The sequence below is a fragment of the Gorilla gorilla genome, chromosome 3 (assembly GCF_029281585.2).
Source record: "Gorilla gorilla gorilla isolate KB3781 chromosome 3, NHGRI_mGorGor1-v2.1_pri, whole genome shotgun sequence".
Taxonomy (NCBI): Eukaryota; Metazoa; Chordata; class Mammalia; order Primates; family Hominidae; genus Gorilla; species Gorilla gorilla.
The window spans coordinates 34,218,040-34,237,755 of NC_073227.2; positions in this window are offsets into that span (position 1 = coordinate 34,218,040).

Consider the following 19,716-nt stretch of genomic DNA (forward strand, 5'->3'; position numbering starts at 1 on the left):
AGGAGGCTGAGGCAAGAGAATCGCTTGAGCCTGGGAGGTGGAGGTTGCAGTGAGCCGAGATGGCACCACTGCCCTCCAGCCTAGGCTACAGAGTGAGACTCCACCTTAAAAAAAAATAATAATTAAATCGAATATGGTTATCAACAGGAATAAACCTAGATCCAGCTTTTAAGTAGGCCCAAAGCCCAGAGCACAGCACTTTACACAAATTATTGAATTTCTTTGGCCTCAGTTTCCTCCTTCGTTAAATAAATGAGTCGGTTTCCATAATGTCTTAGGTCATCTCTTTTTCTGACACTATATAATTTCATCCACTCTCTTCTGTGGTCTGTGCGTGCATGTGTGTGTGTGTGTGTGTAGGGAGGCAGGGCTAACTAACTGGAGAGGAAAGGTGGAGTAGTGGAATTGACACAAGCTTTAGATTCGGACAAACTTGAGTCTAAATCCAGGCTCAGGCCTGGACATTTAGTATTGGCCTCCAATACTGAATGTGTGGCCCATTCTTCCAGCCCAGGCAGTGCCCCTGCTAGGTGACCTTGCACACTCTTACCTGCTCTGAGTTAAATGGAAAATAGGATTGTTCACCCACTCAGTAAGCATTTACTCAGTCCTGCTAAGTACACACATCTCGTTGGTTATCAGGGGATATTGAGTAAATAAGACGTGTCCCCTCTCTGTAGCAGGCCAGAGTTCTTCAGAAGGAGATAAACCTATATCACAAGTAAGTGTCATAACATGCAGAAGTACTAGATGGGAGAATGTTCCTGATACAGTGGGGCCCAAAGGAGGGAGAGACTAAATGGATAAACAGATTATAGGGACTGATCTCACTGGGAATGTGACAGGGAAGGTTTCCCTGGAGAAGGGAGACCAGGAGGGAATACTCCTGGAACTTGTAGGTGGACGGGGAGAAGCAAACCGTGCCAGGTCTATTCCTGTCATCGTGAGTCTTCTTTGACCCACCTTGGTGAGGCCTAGGAATCTTGGATCCTGAATGCATTTCCAGAGAGGTGGTCACAGCTGACATCAGTCCTGTGGCTTGGCCTCTGAATCTGTTGATTCCATTCTCAAACCTCAGTTCCTTTCCTCGTTGCAGATGAGTCGCCTCCAGTGCCCGAAGCAGCCTCCTCACCCTCTGTGTATCAAGATTGACCTGTGCCCCAGCTAATCTCTTGGGGAAGAGCAGTGCCTGATATAAGGCAATTATTACCATAAGAAGTGACCCCTCCCCTAACTGCCCCCTTTACTGGGTCCAGGGGAGAAGTCTTCTGCACAGAACCCACAAGAGTTTCTACCAAGGGACCATCTGAAAAACAACTCTAGCCAAAGGAAGCTGTTCAAACACCATCCATTTTGACACTTGGCTGGATTAGCAAGCACCTCTTCCCTCAGAGAGTGGGAAAATTTCCAGAATTAGTCTGCCGGCAGAAAGGGAGGTTGAGCAAACAGGCATATTGTTTTTTCATAGCTGTCTCTCTTGCTAATGTTTGGTCAGCCAGCCGTGCATTTTTGCAGTGTTACATAGGCTTACGCTCAGCCTTCATCAGAGAACAATTAGGACGAGTGTGGGGGAGGCCACAGGGTCAGGGATGACAGATGGGCCTCCACTTAAGCAGGTTAGAAGTTCAGTTGCTCAGGAGGAAGAAGACCCATCTTTGTCTGGGGAGCACAGGGTTGGGTAGAAAGGGGAAGAATGGAAATAAGGCAGAAGGCCTCTCTTTTCTGAAATATCCCTTAGGGATAAGTCCCTATATCTTAAGCAGTTGTTTCAGTTTTCCCTGAAGAAGCATCAGTGGCCCTGGCTGAATCAAGAAGCCAGAGGCCTGGTGCCATTCTAAAATAGCAGCATTGCTATGCTTTCCAACTGAGGGATTACTCCTTGGTGAGCCAGAGAGCTTTGGAACATCGTTTGGAAGCAAAACCACATTTTTTTCAAAAAGAATTTTTTTTAAAGGAAATTTTACATGCAGTGAAGTCAAGGCTTAACTCTTGAGAGGAAGCAGTACAGGGTCAGTCATTGGGTCTTTGCTGATGGAACGCTTGCTCTGAGTGGAGGGTGAGTTTTTCTTTGGTGAAAGGTCAGTTGAGGTGCCTATGAGAAGGGAGGGGCAGAGGGTACTGTTTTTTAGAAGGGTTGGTTAGGAGGAGGAAAGTACTGGTAGTTGATAGAAAAGTACAGAAAGTAGAAAGAGAATTCTGTGAGTTAGCCTTTGCAGCATAACAAACTGCCTCGAAACTATGTGGCTGAAAACAACCATTTTATTTGCTCAGGGTTCTGTGGGTCAGGGATTGGGTTTGGGCTCAGTTAGGTGGTTCTTCTGCTCATCTCACCTGGGGGTCATTCTTCTGGCTGCGTCATTTGACAGCTCAAAATGGGGTTGGATAGTCTAAGATGGCCTTACTTCTCTAGCAACAGATGCTGGCTGTTAGCTGGGCCATGTGTCTCCAGAGACCAGCCTTGGCTTCTTCACATGGTGTCTGGGTTCTAAAAGCAGCAAGAGAGAGGAAAAGGCTGACCTCACAATGGTTTTTCAAGTCTTGTCTCTTGTCCTGCACCCTCAGGTAAGAGCCACACTTTGTCCCATTCCCCTAATGCACAGCACATGGGATATTTACTGTCCTATTAGCAAAAGCAAGTCGTACAAGCTCCAAGTCAATGTGGGTGGGGACTGAACAAGAGTATGGATACAGGAGGGAGCCCTGGCTCCATTGGAAGCCATCACTGTAACTGCCAACCCACAAGGGAAGTAAATCTTAAATGGACTTGGACACCCTAAGCTCAGTGGGATGCAAACCATGCGAATCAGAGTTATGAGCTCAAGTTGAGGAAAAAAGACCAGAGAATCATCTTGTTGAGTTTTGGAACAAGCCAGCTCTGTCCTGGGGATGCTGGGGTAGGGAGACACTGGGATTAGTAAGACTTGAATAACTCTAGTGAGAATCATTTTTAGCATCTCATAAAATTTATAACAGTGTCCTCTTCCTCCACATTTACATTTATATCCAAGTAGATATGACCTGAGACTCCTCAGGCCTCCCCAGACTATAGGAAAGATGGTAGTATGGCCATAGAGTCTAAATGGAAAAACAGACACCATTTCCAGGTTTTACAACAGAAGCAATGGTTTATGCTGGTGATGGAAGGGCAGAGGACCAAAGGGGACAGTGCAACAGCCCAGAGATGAGCAATGGCAGGAGGTCACTACTTCTCTGAGATTGGAGAGGCAAAGAGAAGACACCAACTAATAGAGTCCAGAGACCAGGGTGACATGGTACAAACTACAGTCATAATGGACCTGTCTGATGGGAGCTGGAGCCGTGGAGAAGACAGAGCCACTGAGGGAGAAGCCACCCAAGACTGAGAGGGAGTAAGAGCAGAAGCCTGGCTTCTTCCTTCCTTCCAACCCCTCATCTCCTGCCAGTGCCTTTTATGGGCTGCACCTGGCCAGAACCCACTACTCTAGGAGCCTCTGAAACACAGCCTGCAAGGGTAGCCCCCTGTAATAGACAGTAGGAGCAATTCAAGGAATGGATCTGGAGCAGAGAGGCCCAGGACCAGCCCATGGAGCACATTCACAGTAATAACCCAAATATTACCCCTGCTTGATCAAGTAAGACTCTTTGCTCCCCACACAGTCCCACTGTAATTTCTGTGCATCTCTGTGGGTATTTCTTATGAGCATAAGAAAAACTTTGAGGTTGACATCCAAAAGCCATTGAGAAGGGGCATCTCCCACCCTGAGAATGCTGCTGTGCCCAGGCTGCTGTCTTCTGCCACCCTGAGGCTGAAAACACTGATGTGTCAATGTGGTACTGAACACTCCCACATCCTCCTTGAGACTGAACCTCACTAGCCCGCTCAGAAGTGGAGAGATGCCTTTTCCGCCCTGCCATTCTCTTTATAACAGTCCTTTATAAAAATCATTCATTCAGCCCCTCCTCAGACACTATCTCTGAGACCAGGTCGAGGAGCACTGTACAAGGCTGACTCCCCATTCCCCCATCTGGTAGCATCTGACCAAACCATTCCCACATCCACCTTCCACCAGCACACCTCCCTGCAAATCCACTCCTGGATGTTCACCTCCCCTTTACCAGACACATCCAGTCATACATGGATAAATCCCTGATGGGTTTGAGCTGGGACCACACACTCAAACACACAAGCGTGCATGCATACATATGTACACACAAGTATGTGCTCACATCATTACTACCACAACCTCTGCAAGAGTGCACAAGAAATGAGAAAAATGATCACTGATTAACACCTCCAATGTGTCACATAGTTTATACTTAACTCCTTTACTCCTGAAGAAAACCCTACAAATGGGCCTGATTCTCATTTACAGGTGAGAAAACTGAGGTGCATATTTCTGTGACTGGCTCTAGCTTACACAGTAAAGAAACAATAAGATCAAGATCTTAAGTCAGGTCTACAGAATACCAAAATCCATATCCTTCCCACGTTGTCTTTCAACCTATATGAACAGCATTTTATTCTTGTCTTGGCACTATTTCCTATTGTCCTAGTAAGATTGAATAAACTGTTATTTCTAAGCCTTCTTATATATTTGAGTGCCAAAGAGTACCGTCTTCTGGTGAGTGGCCCCTAGATTTCAGCTTAGAGACTACCTAAAAATAATCATAAGCAGTGTGCTGTTTCATGCTTCTATATTGTTTTCCAAAGATTTATATTGTTATTACAAGAGGGGCATACTGGAGGATAGCTCCTGGAGGTGATATCGCCTGGGATCTGGAGGCGATTGAGCATTGCTGTTGAGAACACAAACTTTGTCACTGAGCACAGCCTTGGGAAAGGAATTTTCCATGTGCACACAAAGCTGCATTGTAGCTGGGAGTGTGGGTAATGGCCAGCATACGACTCACAGCCAAGCCAGGCCAACCCTGTAGAATCTTAGCAGCAGTATGGATTTGGAGAGGAGGGAGAGGTTGGGGAAGGCAGAGAGATTAGCCATTGCAATGAATGGTCCCCGTGAGAGGTGATGGGTGGTGATTCTCTAGTTCTGGGTCAAGGCTTCCCGTACTTGAAGGGCAAATGTGAGTAGCAGAGCTGCGGGAAATGAGGAATGCTGTTTCTAGGAAATGAATGTCCTCCTGGCATTCCCAGTCACTGTCCTTTAAGTCTGATGAGGCTGCCCCATATTCTCAGACAACCAGGTCTGCTCTCAATAGCTGAGCCTTCAGCTACCTTGTTCACCACTTCATCCCTGGTGTCTGTGCATAGTAGGTGCTCAATAAAGACTTGCTGAATGAATGAACAAATCAAATAGATCAATTTAAGAATTTATTATAAATTTCACCTGCACAAAGTCTTTCTTCTAATGACCATGTTAATACGGTGCAAGGCTGAAAACTTCAATGCATTTTATTTAGAAAATATTTTATAATATTAAGAAAACAGTATTACAGAATGATTAGGAATTGAAGGAGAAATAAATACTCATAATCTCCCCTTTCCAGAGCAACTATTATTACACCATGTTTCCCTTGAATATTTGGTCAAGTGCTCCTATAATTTTACATGCGTCCATTTATATGTGCATTTCATTTTGTTTCTTCTGTGTGTGTGTGTGAGTTTCACTGCAGGACATTGTACCATAGTATCTCCATGTCACAACCTAATCTACATAAACATTTTACATTACCTCATTGCATAGCCTTAAAGTGAGTCCTTTGCAAATTCAACTCCTGTATCATCTCTGTTTCTCTTCCAAGGACTTTTTGGAACATGAGGGAATTTCTGCCTTTTTTTTTTTTTTTTTTTTTGAGATGGAGTCTCGCTCTGTCACCCAAGCTGGAGTGCAGTGGCGCAATCTGGGCTCACTGCAACCTCCACCCCTCCAGGTTTAAGCAATTCTCTGCCTCAGCCTCCGGAGTAGCTGCTGAGATTACAGGCGCGTGCCACCATGCCCGGCTAATTTTTTTGTATTTTTAGTAGAGACGGGGTTTCACCATCTTGGCCAGGCTGGTCTTGAGCTCCTGACCTCATGATTCACCTGCCTCGACCTCCCAAAGTGCTGGGATTACAGGCATGAGCCACTGCACCCGGCCCATCTTTTAAACAAAACTCTTTCTATATACATTTCCTTCTGCTTCCATTCACAGCAGAACTTCTCTCAACTGTTGTCTATCTCCCATTCATGGTCTTCCCCATTCTTCTCCTCCCCTTCTCTCTTGAACTTATTCTATGCAGGTTTTTGTCCTCACCATTCCACAAACTGCTCTTGTCAAGGTCCTCAATGATGTTAATGATGCTAAACCCAATGTTCAGTTTTCAGATGTCATCTTACTTGACATCTGTCAATAGCATTTAACATCATCCCTCCCTCCCTCCTTCTTGAATCCTGTTCTTCTCTTGAGTTCCAAGAAAACTCACCTGGTTTCTTCTCATATCCTTGACTGCTTCCTTTCAGTCTCCTCAAACTCCAGATGTTGGCATGTTCAACAGTTAAGTCCACAGAGCTCATCTTTCCTCTGTCCATACTCACTCCTTTGAGATACTATCCATGCTCCTGCTCTCTGTGTGCCACCAAAGACTCCCCATTCTCTATCTGCACCTAGACCTTTCCTCTGAACTGTGGACTCTTATGCCAACTGTCCACTCAACATGACAACCTGGATCACTAATAGGCATCACAACCTTCATGTGTCCAAAAATGAAGCTCCAGGCTGGACATGGTGGCACATACCTGTAATCCCAACACTTTGGGAGGCCAAGGCAGAAGGATCACTTGAGACCAGGAGTTTGAGACTAGCCTAGACATCATAGCAAGACCCTATGTCTACAAAAAAATATATATAGCCAGGCATGGTCGTACATGCCTGTAGTCCTAGCTACTTGGGAGGCTGAGGTGGGAGAGTCACTTGAGCCTAGAAGGTCGAGGCTGCAGCGCGCTGTGATTGCATCACTGCACTCCAGCCTGGGTGACAGAATGAGACCCTGTCTCTAAAAAAAGTTTTAAAAATAATAAAAAATAAAAAGAAAGAAACTCCTGACTCTTCACTCTTAACCTTCTCTCATAGTCTTCTCCAGCTCAGGAAGTGGAAATTCTGTCTTTTCCAGTTGCCCAGACAGAAGCTCTTGTCATGTTGATTCTTCTCTTTTTTTTTTTTTTTTATTTTTTTTTTTGAGACGGAGTCTCGCTCTGTCGCCCAGGCTGGAGTGCAGTGGTGTGCTCTCGGCTCACTGCAAGCTCTGCCTCCAGGTTCGCGCCATTCTCCTGCCTCAGCTTCCCAAGCAGCTGGGACTACAGGCACCCGCCACCGCGCCCAGCTAATTTTTTGTATTTTTAGTAGAGATGGGGTTTCACCGTATTAGCCAGAATGGTCTCAATCTGACCTCGTGATCCGCCCGCCTCGGCCTCCCAAAGTGCTGGGATTACAGGCGTGAGCCACTGCACCCGGCCAGTCCACAGATTTGTTGATCTGTCAACTAATCCAATGGCTCTTTCTAAAAATACATGTAAAATCCAACCATTTCTCATCTCCTCCACTAGTTAAAGCCACCATCCTATCCCACCTGAATTGCTTCAAGAGCATCCCAATGTCATTTAGCTTTGTCCCCCATAGTTTATTCTCAATGCAGCAGCCAGAGTGGGTGCCTATTAACCTACGTCACATTTTGTCATTTCTCTGTGCAAAAGGTTCCAGTGGCATACCAACACACAAGGAATGAAGCCACTGTCACCCACAGAAGGAAACCACTGTCCCCACGATGGCCTGCAAGGCCTCCACATCCAGCACCCCACAGCTAGACCTCATAGACCTCACTTACTGCTCCCCTCCTGGGTCTCTCCACTGCCCTCAAACATTCTGCTTCTACCAAAGGACCTTGACACTTGCTGATTTCTCTGCTTGGAATGTTCCTTCCAAAGACCTTTAGAGTCTTTTGGGTATTTGTTCAAATGTGAGGCCTTCCCTGACTATTCCAGTGAAAACTGCAACACAGTCCCTGGCTTCATATTCTCCTGGTTCACCTCGTGTGTCTCCATGTGAGCTACTGTATAATTTACTTATTTTTCTTGTATTCTGTGCCTCTCCCTGGGGCAATATTTTTTATTTTCTTTCTTTCTTTTTTTCCCCACTGCTTTCTACCCAATGCCTAGAACAGTGTCTGACATGCAATGTTTGTTGAATGAATTGATCTGAGATCTGGTGTCTGAGAGTTGAAAGTCTCGCCCACGAGATGTGAGAAGGCAGAGCACGATGAGAGGATTGCGGGCTGCCCCCTGTGCCTTGCCTGTTTGTTCATCGAAAAGCAATCCAGCTGTCTCCATCTGTTCACAGGACACACCTGTGAGCGCCACGTTGGGGAAGAATGTTTGACATCCCTGAACTCATGCTACTCAGCAGCAGAGGGCCTGCACCATGGTCGTTACTTATTAAATATTTAAGTTCATTAACACACAAGAAAAGGGCTCCTGAAAATAGTCTGGAAGCACTCAGGACCGACTTTATCTCTTTCCCAGTTTTGCCTTGGGCCAGCTGTGTGCTAAATTTATTCACTTATTTACTCAGCCAGTCAATAAATGCAGCTTTGTAAATCATGTGATTGTTATTATTGTAAACAGTGTTTCTCAAAAAGCAAGTGGAAAGGGCAATTCCTCTAATGCTTTTTCCCTAAGAGTTTTTGTTCCAAGTAGAAACTTCAATGCCCTTATCCAATCAGCACAAATCCCAAATGCACTATCTGGCCAAGCGCATCGAGTTTTTAGCTCACCACCCCCTCCAGAAGTTTGGAGAACATTTCCCTGAAGAAAGCCCTACCTCATCCCTTAAGTGCATTGGCAGTTGCTTACGGCCCAGGGCAGATGTGTGGTCATTCACAGTTAAGTGGGTGCAGGCCGGTTAGTGGACAGACAACATGAAGTATGCACAAATGAGCCAACAAGCCAACAGTGGAAACCCCAGAGTGGTGCAATGGCTGTGTCTGCCCCAGTCACTCGCTTTTTTCTTCATTTCCTAGCACCTCTTCATAGCCGCACTAACCATCTGATTTGCATTATAATCTGTGCTTTGTACATCAAACAGCAAGAGATAGGCTGAGAAGCTCATCCTGCCCATCAGTGAGTGGTGTTGCCCTTCATGATTGTATTAGTCTGTTCTCACACTGCTAATAAAGACATACCTCAGACTGGATTTCAATGGACTCACAGTTCCACATGGCTGGGGAGGCCTCACAATCATGGCAGACGACAAAGGAAGAGCAAAGCGACGTCTTACATGGCAGCAGGCAAGACAGAATGAGAGTCAAGCGAAAGAGGAAACCCCTTATAAAATCATCAAATCTCCTGAGATTTATTCACTACCACAAGATCAGTATGGGGAAAACTGCCCGCATGATTCAATTATCTCCCATGGGGCACCTCCCACAACACGTGGGAATTATGGGAGCTGCAATTAAAGATGAGATTTGGGCGGGGACACGGCCAAACCATATCAGTGGTCATCCACATCTTGTCACCTTTTCAGTTGTTGGCTCCTGAGTGTGGCCGAGTGTGGCTACTTTAAGGGAAGTTCAGTAGCAGGAGATAGTTTGGCCACCGCTTTCTACTTAGATTGAGAGCAGTTGACTCCATCGTTCAAGTGTCCATCTTGGGGAAGAATTGATTTCAGAGGCAGAGGAACCTGCCATCTTCATATCTGTTCATTCCTTACACCAGAAAAACCCATTCCAACTGTGCTTTTTGTCTGTGTCTATTTGGTTCTTTGGGACTTACTTTGAATTGTCGTATTTTGCAGGTATGCAGTACCTGTGATTGTTTAAGTAAAAAGATTGTGTAAGTAAAAAAGATGAAACTGTGGATATATGCACCAACGTGGATGCTCTCAAATGCATTAAGCTAGGTCAGTGGTCCTCAATCAGGAGTGATTTTGACCCCCAGGGGGCATTTTGCGATGCCTGAAGACATCTGTGGTTGTGACAACTGGGGAGAGAGGTGTTACTGGAATCTAGTGGGTGGATACCAGAGAGGCTGCTAAACATTCTATAGTGCACAGGACAGGCCGGCACAGCAAAGAATGATCTGGCCCACCATGTCAACAGTGCCAGGGTGAGAAACCCTGTGCCAAGTGAAAGAAGCGGACTCCATTTATATGACATTCTGGAAAAGGCAAAACCATAGGGATAGAAAATCCATCAGTAATTGCCAGGAGTTGGGGATTAAGTCCAAAGGGGTATAGGGGAATTTGGAGGGTGATGGAAATGTCCTCTCTCTTGACGGTGATGGTGTTTACATTCAGAACTATACAGTTAAAAGGGTGAATTTGACCATATAGAAATTAAACTTATACCTGAAACAGCAAACAAAAACCCAGCTCTGTCTGAACCAAAGAAATTCTGGATAAGGTAGGGAGAAAAAGTAGCCACCAAAGAAACAAATGTGGGTGGGGGAAGAGAGGCTGAAGTGTAAAGAAGAATAAGGGCTGGGTTCAGTGGCTCTCACCTGTAATTTCAGCACTCTGGGGAGGCCAAGGTGGGTGGATCTCTGCAGCCCAGGAGTTTAAGACCAACCGGGACAACATGAAGAAACCCCATCTCTACCAAAAAAAAATTTTTTTTTTAATTAACCAGGCGTGATGGCGTGCGTGTGTGGTCTCAGCTACTCAGAAGGCTGATGTGGGAGGATTGTTTGAGCCCAGGAGGTTGAGGCTGCAGTGAGCCGTGATCTCACCACTGCACCCCAGTCTGGGCAACAGAGTGAGACCCTGTCTCAAAAAAAAAAAGAAAGAAAGAAAGAAAAGAAAAGAAAAAAGAACCATAGAAAGACAGATTTTTGTTTTTCAAAACTAAATTAATTGATTGCCCCTCAGCAAATGATACCTCATCAAAAGCTACTTCTTGTTGTTGCCCGATACTTTTATAAAACAGCTTCAATGAAGTATACTTACCATGCAATGAACTGCACAACTTTAAAATGTTCCATTTGGTCAGTTTTGACCTATGCATATACCTGTTAAACAATTATCACAATCATAATAAACATATCCAACATTCTTAAAAGCTTCTCCTCATCTTTTTGCAACCTTTCCCCTCATTCCTCCCCTAAAAACAGTAGTACTGATCACATTGGGTTGTTGTGTAAATTTAAATAAGATTCAAGCATAGAGAGAGCCATGTTATATACACACTTTGCTTTCTGTCTTTAGGTGGGGGAAGCCATTGTCTAGTGAAAAAGACCTGAATTCCGTGCCCAGATCACTGCTTATTCTTGGTACAGGGCTGGAGTGGAGTTGAGGATTGCATAAGTGTTGCAAGCAAAGAGAATGTGCTCAATAAATGCATATTGAATGAACAAATGAACAAATCCACCAGATCTATGTGCTCAAAAATCTAACTTAGAGACAAGAACAAGTAAAATAAATTGATACAAATAAGAGGCATTATATAATCACGTGGCACTACATACATGTACATATTATTAAATAGGTCTCAAATTGATATTGTTTTCTTTCCCACAAAACACATTCTTCTTCCTGAAGATCCTTATTTGTGGCTGGTGTCCATTTAGCCACCCAAACCAAATCACCCATCCTCAATTTCCCATTCACCCTCAACTAATCTGCCTCAAGTCGATAGGCACACAGTCCTGTTCATTTGACTTCATCTCTTGGTTTTTGTTTTTGTTTCTTTTTTTGTTTTTTTTTGTTTTTTTTGAGATAGGGTCTCCCTTTGTCACCCAAGCTGGAGTGCAGTGGTGTAATCTGGACTCACTGCAGCCTCCACCTCTCCAGCTCAAGTGATCCTCCCACCTCAGCCTCCTGAGTAGCTGGGACCACGGGTGCACACCACCACACCTGACTAGGTTTTGTCTTTTTTGTCGAGACAGGGTTTTGCCATGTTTCCCAGGCTGGTCTCGAACTCCTGGACTAAAGAGATCCTCCTGCCTCAGCCTCCCAAAGTGTTGGGATTACAGGCGTGAGCCACTGTGCCTGGCTTTTGACTTCATCTCTTGATGCTTCTATGTCCTCTTCATCTCCATGGCAGTTCCAGCTCCCATTACATCTCACAGCACTGAAGTTGGCCTCCACCTCCGGTCTTTCTACTCTGCAGGATAAGTCTTTCCTAAAAATCCTGGTCCTTCCCCACTTCTCCAGTAACTCTTATTACCCCCCTCCAAGGCAAAGCGCCACTTCCCCAAGTACAAAATATTTTATTACCTGGACTAAATCTACCTTGTCAGTCTCTCACCCACACTTGAAGTCTTAGCCAGGCCTATGAATTCACCTTTTCCTCAATATACCACAATCGTTCCTCTCCCCACATCTTTTTTCTTGTTAATTTTAAAAAATTGTAATAAAATATACATTTCATAAAATGTTTCATTTTAACCATTTTTACGTAGACAGCTCAGTGATATTAAGTACATTCACACTGTTGTGCAACCATTCCCACCATCCATCTCCGGAACTTTTTCATCTTCCTCAACTGAAACCTTATGCCCATCAAACAAAAGCATTCTCCCTTCTCTCAAGCCCCTGGAAACCATTCTACTTTCCATCTCTATGAATTTTACTACTCCAGATAATCCATATAAGTGGAAGCATACACTATTTGTTTTTTTGTGTCTGGCCTATTTCACATAAGGTCTTTGAGATTCATCCATATTTAACATGTGTCAGATTTCATTCACTTTTATGGCTGAATAATATTCCGTTGTAGGCATGGCCCATATTTTGTTCATCCAGTCAGCCATCGATGAAAAGTTGGGTTGTTTCCATCTTTTCACCCTTATGAATAATCCTGCTATGAACATTGGTGTACAAGCCATGTTCAAATCTCTGCTTTCTTTCCCCTGGAACCTTTATTGCATGTTCCTTCTGGCTAGACAGTCAGCCTGGAGGCATCTTCCACCCCTCTTTCTGAAGAACTCCTATTCATTCAGCAAGACTCATCTCAGTCGGGCGCGGTGGCTCATGCCTGAAATCCCAGCACTTTGGGAGGCCGAGGTGGGTGGATCACCTGAGATCAGGCATTCAAGACAAGTTTGGCCAACATGGCGAAACCCCGTCTCTATTAACAATACAAAAATTAGCCGGGTGTGGTGGCACACGCCTGCAATCCCAGCTACTTAGGAAGCTGAGGCAGGAGAATCGTTTGAACCTGGGAGGTGGAGGTTGCAAGTAAGCCGAGATCGCGCAACTGCACTCCAGCCTGGGTGACAGACTGAGACTCTGTCTCAGAAAAACAAAAACAAACAAACAAACAAAAAAAAACACCTCATGTCTCAAAAGTCCATTTTCTAATTTAATCAAAGACAGGTAGCCTTGACTTCCTCTGCATCTTCCTAGCCTTACATACTATGCCCTCTTATGGTCCTTATTTCATTGAATCACAGTCACTTGTGCCATTGCCTTCCTCCCTTGCTAAACTGTACTTTAGTGAAAAGGGAGCTTACCTTGTAATCTTTCTCCTCCAGATATCATGCCTAGACCACTGTCAGAACTTCATAAATATGTGAGAAGAAATAGTTTAAGGACTACCTCTGGGTTCTTCAGTCCCAACCTCTCTAGGGACTCAAGGAATATTATCAACTAATGTTGATTTTTATTGTTTATTGGCTCCAGGATAAAGATCTAGCACAGATTTCTGACCTTCGAAGTATTTTCTGGCTGCCACAGGGTCTTATTTCCCTGGAGGTCGCTGAGGAGATGAATCACCATGGTTAGACCCTCTGAAATGCAACTTCTTTGAATCCTATTACTCATCTACCTACACAGCCCTGGTGGGAAGGCTCGAGCCAGCTGAGCTTTCATTTACACCTTCAGCCAGGCAGACTCAAACCTTTCTAATCATGCCAAAGTGGAGGACCAGGGGAGCAGAGTGAACATGAGTTGAAATGAGCTCTCAACTTCAGAATTAAAAAGCATTTTCTCAGCCTTTCTAAGGACCATGTTGCTAAAGGTACAGACTTTAATAGTTATAAGAAAGCCATTGGGAAACCTAAAAGACAGGTCTTGGCTCCCCATCCACTCCCCTCTTTCCCATTTTCTTGGCTCTGCTCCTTCCCTGCGAGCTCCATCTTTCTTTCCTGAGTATCCTAGTGTGTGGCCTTGGCCTTCCTTTTGCCTATGATCCCAACTCACACAAAGGAGAAAGCATCTCTCAGCTGCCTTGGATGATGATGTGTTCAGCACATCACAGTGTGTGGCTTTCATTTGTTTATCCTTTTGTTCATTGACCTCACCTCTTGTGCTCCATGCTGGAGGAATCCAGATATCTGCTCACATTTGAGAGGTGGGAGCAGGAAGCTTGTGCTGCCCCCCGACAACGAGGGAAGCACAGGCATGCAGGCATGTGCACGTGCACACTTTGAAAAAAGTTCAGTCACGTCCTAGTAAAGTTCAAGTGCAATTTCCCATCCGGATCTATTTGAGTCCAGAATGTGTTGAGGAGTTTAGTGTAGACTCCCAGGATAACTGAACTCATCCTCAGATCATATTAACCTCTGAAATATTGGGACTAACCCCACAGTCACCTTTCAGCCTGCAAAGCGCACCTGAGAAGGTAGTCTTGTGTCCTGAGCTTCTGGCTTCCTCTTGCTGCCCTCCCCACCCCACTCCACAAGGGGACTGCCCTTTGGCTGTTGGTCACTATCTGCTTCATCAGCCCCACAACTGGATGGGTCAGAAGGAGGAGGAATAAAATGCTAAGATGGAAGTTTGTTCTGAGATTGGAATGTCTTCAAAACCTTCTAGGTATGTCTCCAGGGGTAAAAGACAAATCCACTAGCAGAGTTTTGGCACCTAAGTGTGCCATAGAATCTTTTCTTGAGTTCTATTACAACAATATTCAGTTCCCTTAGCCCTGGAGGCAGCAACTCCAGGAAGTCAGGGAGGAGAAGCAAGAAGGGAAGAAAAGTCCATTCTCTTCATGAGGAAGACAGAGTGCAGGGAGACTGGACTGAGACGAGGAGACCATCTAGGAGGCAGCCGTCGAAACTGTGAGGCTCTGAACTAAGGCAGGGGCTCTAGGTGTCAGGTCTAGATAACTGGGTGATTGGCTAAGAAAGACTAGAAAACATTTTAGGAAAAAATAATGACCAGTTTGTGCTATGTTGAGTTTGGGCTGGCGCCATCAAATCGTAACCTATCTTCTGCCTGGGCATGTCCCTGCTCTTGTCCCCTATGGTCTGTTTTCCACATGATAGACTGATCAACTCTAATCAGGGGCTTCCCAGTCCTCTAGGCTATAGTCCAAAGTCCTTAATGTGGCCTACGGTACCTTGCATGCATTGCTCCTGCCAACCCTCCAGCTTATTTGTTTATAGTCTATCTTTCCTATAGGAAGCTCCATGAGGCCAGGAAGGATGTCGCTCTTATTCTTAGATTCATTTGCAATGCCCAGCACATAATTGGTTCTAGAGATAAAGGGAGAAGAGAGAGACTGAGAGAGAGAGAAAGTAAAGAATGAATAATGTCCAACTGGAGACTCTGGCAGATAATTTGAGCTATAAATTTGGGGCCTTTAACATTAAAAAGGTATATGAAGACATGGAAGTAAACGAATTTGCGTATTTTCAGAAAAGATGAAACCTTGGGGAACAATGACATTCTAGGTGGTCACATGAATGAGGAAGGATAAGCAACCCTAAATGAGGCTGCCTGAGAACAAGCTGCTAAAGACACAGGCGGGGAACTGGCCAAGAGCACAGGGTAATAGGAAGGAGTGCAGTGTGGGAAGGACTGACAGGAGGCCACATGAGATAGAAGAACAAGGCCAATGACACCAAAAGAAAATGGTCAAACAACTTCAGAGCACGGGACACTCCACAAAACAATCAGGATGATCTCTTTATTTATGTATTTGAGATAGGGTCTCACTCTGTCACTCAGGCTGGAGTACAGTGGTATGATCATAGTTCACTGCAACCTCAAACTCCTGGGCTCAAATGATCCTCCCAAGAAGCTAGGACTACAGGTGTGCACCACCACATGTGGCTAAATTTTTAAATATTTTATAGAAATGGGGTCTCAGTTTGTTGATCAGACTGGTCTTGAACTCCTGGCTTTGAGCGATCCTCCTGCCTTGGCCTCCCAAAGTGCTGGGAATCCAAGTGTGAGTCTTGGCCAGGACTTTTTTTTTTTTTCATCATTGTTATTTTTAAAAAGAAGCTAAAAAGGGTCAATCACAAAAATATTTTTGATTGGATCTTGGTTCATAAAAAAATTAAACTTAAAGTTAGCTGTGTGGATATCTGCAGAAAGAGCCTTACAAAGGAGAGGAAGAGTCAATGCAAAGGTTCCAAAAGGGGACCCTGCCCAGCCTGTTCAAGGAAAGGCAAGGAGGCCAGTGTGGCCAGAGGAGGGTGAGCAAGTTGCCGGAAGGTAGAATTCATAAGGTCTTGGATGCAATTGGTAAAGACTTTGAACTTGACTCAACTTTCGGCATATTCAGTTTGAAATATCTATGTAACACCCAAGTGGAGATGTTGAGCAGACAGCTGGGTATGCAAGTCTGAAATTCAAGGGAGGTCAGGTGTGGTGGCTCACATCTGTAATGCCAGCACTTTGGAAGGCTGAGGTGGGCAGATCACTTGAGCCCAGGAGTTTGAGACCAGCCTGAGCAATATAACGAGACCCCATTTCTACAAAAAATTTAAAATTTAACTGGGTGTGGTGGTGCACACCTGTAGTCCCAGCTATTTGGGAGGCTGAGGTAGGAGGATTGCTTGAGCCCAGAAGGTCTTTAGTGAGCCTCATGCCACTGTACTCCAGCCTGGGTGACAGAGTGAGACTCTGTCTCAAAAAAAAAAAAAAAAAAAAAAAATCAGGGGAGAAGCCATGAAAGGAGACAAAAAATTTGGGAGTCATCAGCAAATTAGATGATTTCAAAGCCATAAAACTAGATGAGATCACGAAGGGAATGAGGATAAGGAAGAGAAAAGGGCCAAGGAGTGAGCACTGGGCCTTCCAAGGCAAGAGGTCAGGAGAAAAGTAGGGATCAGCCGAGGTGGCTCTGAAGGACTGGCCAGTGTGAGGGAAGGGAACCTACAGAAAGCGGTGCCCTGGAAGCCGAGTGTGGATTGGGGAGGCGATCATCTGGGTCCCCTCCTGGGTCAAAAATGAGGCCCGAGGCCTGGGTTAATCCACGCAGAGGCGCAGCTGACCTTGACCTCGGCAGGGCAGTTTTTGAGCGGAGGGAAGTAGCAAAGGCCTGCCAGGATGAGGCCTGGGAGAGACTAGGAAGAGAGCCATTGGAAACAGTGCGTAGAGCAGAGTTGTGGGGGTGTCACAGACAAAGGGGGGCAGGGGGTCAAGAGAAGTTTGGGGCTTTTTGATTTCTTCCTCTTTTTGCTTTAAGATTGGAAAAGAGATGGCCAGTCCATAACGTTGATGGGACTGAGTGAGTCAATGAAGGAGCGCATGAGGGAGTGAGTGACTGAGGGCAGATACAGGGTCAAGCGAAGTTTCCGCCATCTGAGAGAGGTCTGAGCAGGAGTCCCAGGACATGGGAGATTGCCCTGGAGAGTGGATTCACAGAGACAGTGGGGGTGCTGTCTGTCCACAGTCGTTGCCTGGAGGGGCCCTTTGTTTCCTACCCTCTTGTTGAAACTGGCTGTCCCCACAGCTACTTTGCCTGGGGCCCAACTAGGGCAGAGATACAAATACGCCAGGCCATGGCCCCACAAAGTCTGGCCTCAAGGCTGCAGCCCATTTGGAAAACGTTTTAATTTCATTTGCGTGTTTTTTCAATTTGATTATTAAGTGCCGTTTACACATGGACGGGGAAAGCCTGTTTTCATTCGCTGATTCCCCTTCCTCCCTGGCCTGCGTGCCTCCCTGGTGAGTAATGGGGAGGCTGCTTTTCTGGAACACAAGGGAAAACTTCCAGCAAATTGCAAAAGCATGTTCCTTCCTTGAAAAATCCTTTCACACTTGTTTTTTACTCCGTTTGTAAAGTTCATGAAAAGCCTCCATAAAAGTGCTTTAAAAAGCCTAAACTTTCTTTGTTCTCCACATTCAACTTTCTTTTTCTCTCCTAAGAGGGTATATAATTTCAAGGGATAACAAACAAAACATCAAACCTAGGGAGCAAGTGGTGAGATGAAGGAAATGAAGCAAACTTTAGAAATGTCAGAGGATCACAGATTGGAGGTGCCAGTGAGGGGGAAATTTCCACATGTGTTTTCAGAAGATGAGAATCCGGCACTCCCCAACTGGCCCCATCATCGCTCAGATTTGTTTCTGAAGTTATTAACATTTCACGCAAGGCTGGGGCAGCTGGGCAGACAGAAAGACTGAAATAATAAAGGCTCAGGAAGAGCGACACATCCTTTTAGGTACATTTCAGCAGCCTCAACTATCAGGGGTGCAGGAGATGGGAGCATAGGAAACGGTGCTGCCAAGAATTTGCAAAGAAGGTTTCCCTCCTGAAGGCCAGAGTGGGGTCATCCGATCAGAGAAATACAGAAGGTTCTTAAAGGGGATGGAGGCCATATAAGGAGTTTCCCTCTGCAGAGACAGACTCCATTCTGGTTTGGGTTTGATGAGACAGCTTTCTGAATATGGGCAGTGGGAGAAAAGAGCTGAGAGGATGGGGTTCCCACCAGCCTCGAGGGACTGTCCTGGAGAGCCTCATGGGGGTAGCCAGGGGAAGTGCCATGGGGTTCTGTGGGCAATGCTTGGGGGACTGGGTGGCATGCCTTAGCCAGCTATTGATCTAATTCCGGTCACTGTGACCTGCCTGTCCTGGTGTCTGAGTCCATCTAGGGCTGCATGTCTGGTGTATCTGTCCCTAGCCCTCTGGGCTCCAACGTTGGCAAAGTAACACTGGTGGGCTCCCCTCCCCACTCCCATTTTTCTCTCTGCAGCTCCTGCTTCCCCCCTGCATACCCCCTCCTTATCTGCCTCTCTCACCCGCAAGGAAGGACTTCCAAGAAGGGACTGAGAAGAGGCAGAGAGCTGTATTTTCACAAAGGCCTGAGAGGGAGAAATGCTGTTTGTTTGCTTGGTGGGTTCAAGATATGGAGGATGGGCAAGAAGTGGGAGGAATGGAGCCATCTTCAGCTCCTGAAATCCTGGGATGGACACTGTGATTCCAAAGGCCACCGTGCCTACCTAACCCAATAATGAGCTCTGGGTGGACAGGGGCCCAGTCTTCATCAGCGCTGTGGGCCCTGGGTTCTGGGATATTGCAATTAGGATGGTGCTTTCCCCAGTAATGGCCACGTGATCGGCAAATAGATCCTTACATCTCTTTGAGCCCCAGACCCCTCCTCTGCCACAGAGAAAGAACCAGCAGTGCACCCTGCACACACCCTCTTCCTTAGGTACTGGGCTGACCATAGGACTTGCTGTGCCTACTGCTGAGGAAGCTGCCCTGTGGCTCCTCCGCCCTGCCTGGGTGGCCTCCTCTTCTTCCCCAGCTGGCACAGTCGCCTCCTCTCTGTTCCGCCTTTTCCTCGCCCCCTTTCTTCCCCTTCCTCTTTCTACCCCTCTGATCCTCTCTGATCCTTGGATTGCCTGGCAGAAAGCCAGGGGGTAACCCGGAGTTCGCCTCAGCAGCCTCAAGCTCAGAAGCAGTTTCATGCTAAGCCATGGCTACCCCAAAGGCCTCTCACCTCATTTACATCCAGGGCTTTTCCTCAGCCACACCCTCGTGGGTGCTCCGGAGAGGATGTGACAATCACCATGTCTTTGTGTCAGCCCTAAGTATAACCCCAGCCAAGACAACCTGCTTCTTCCAACACC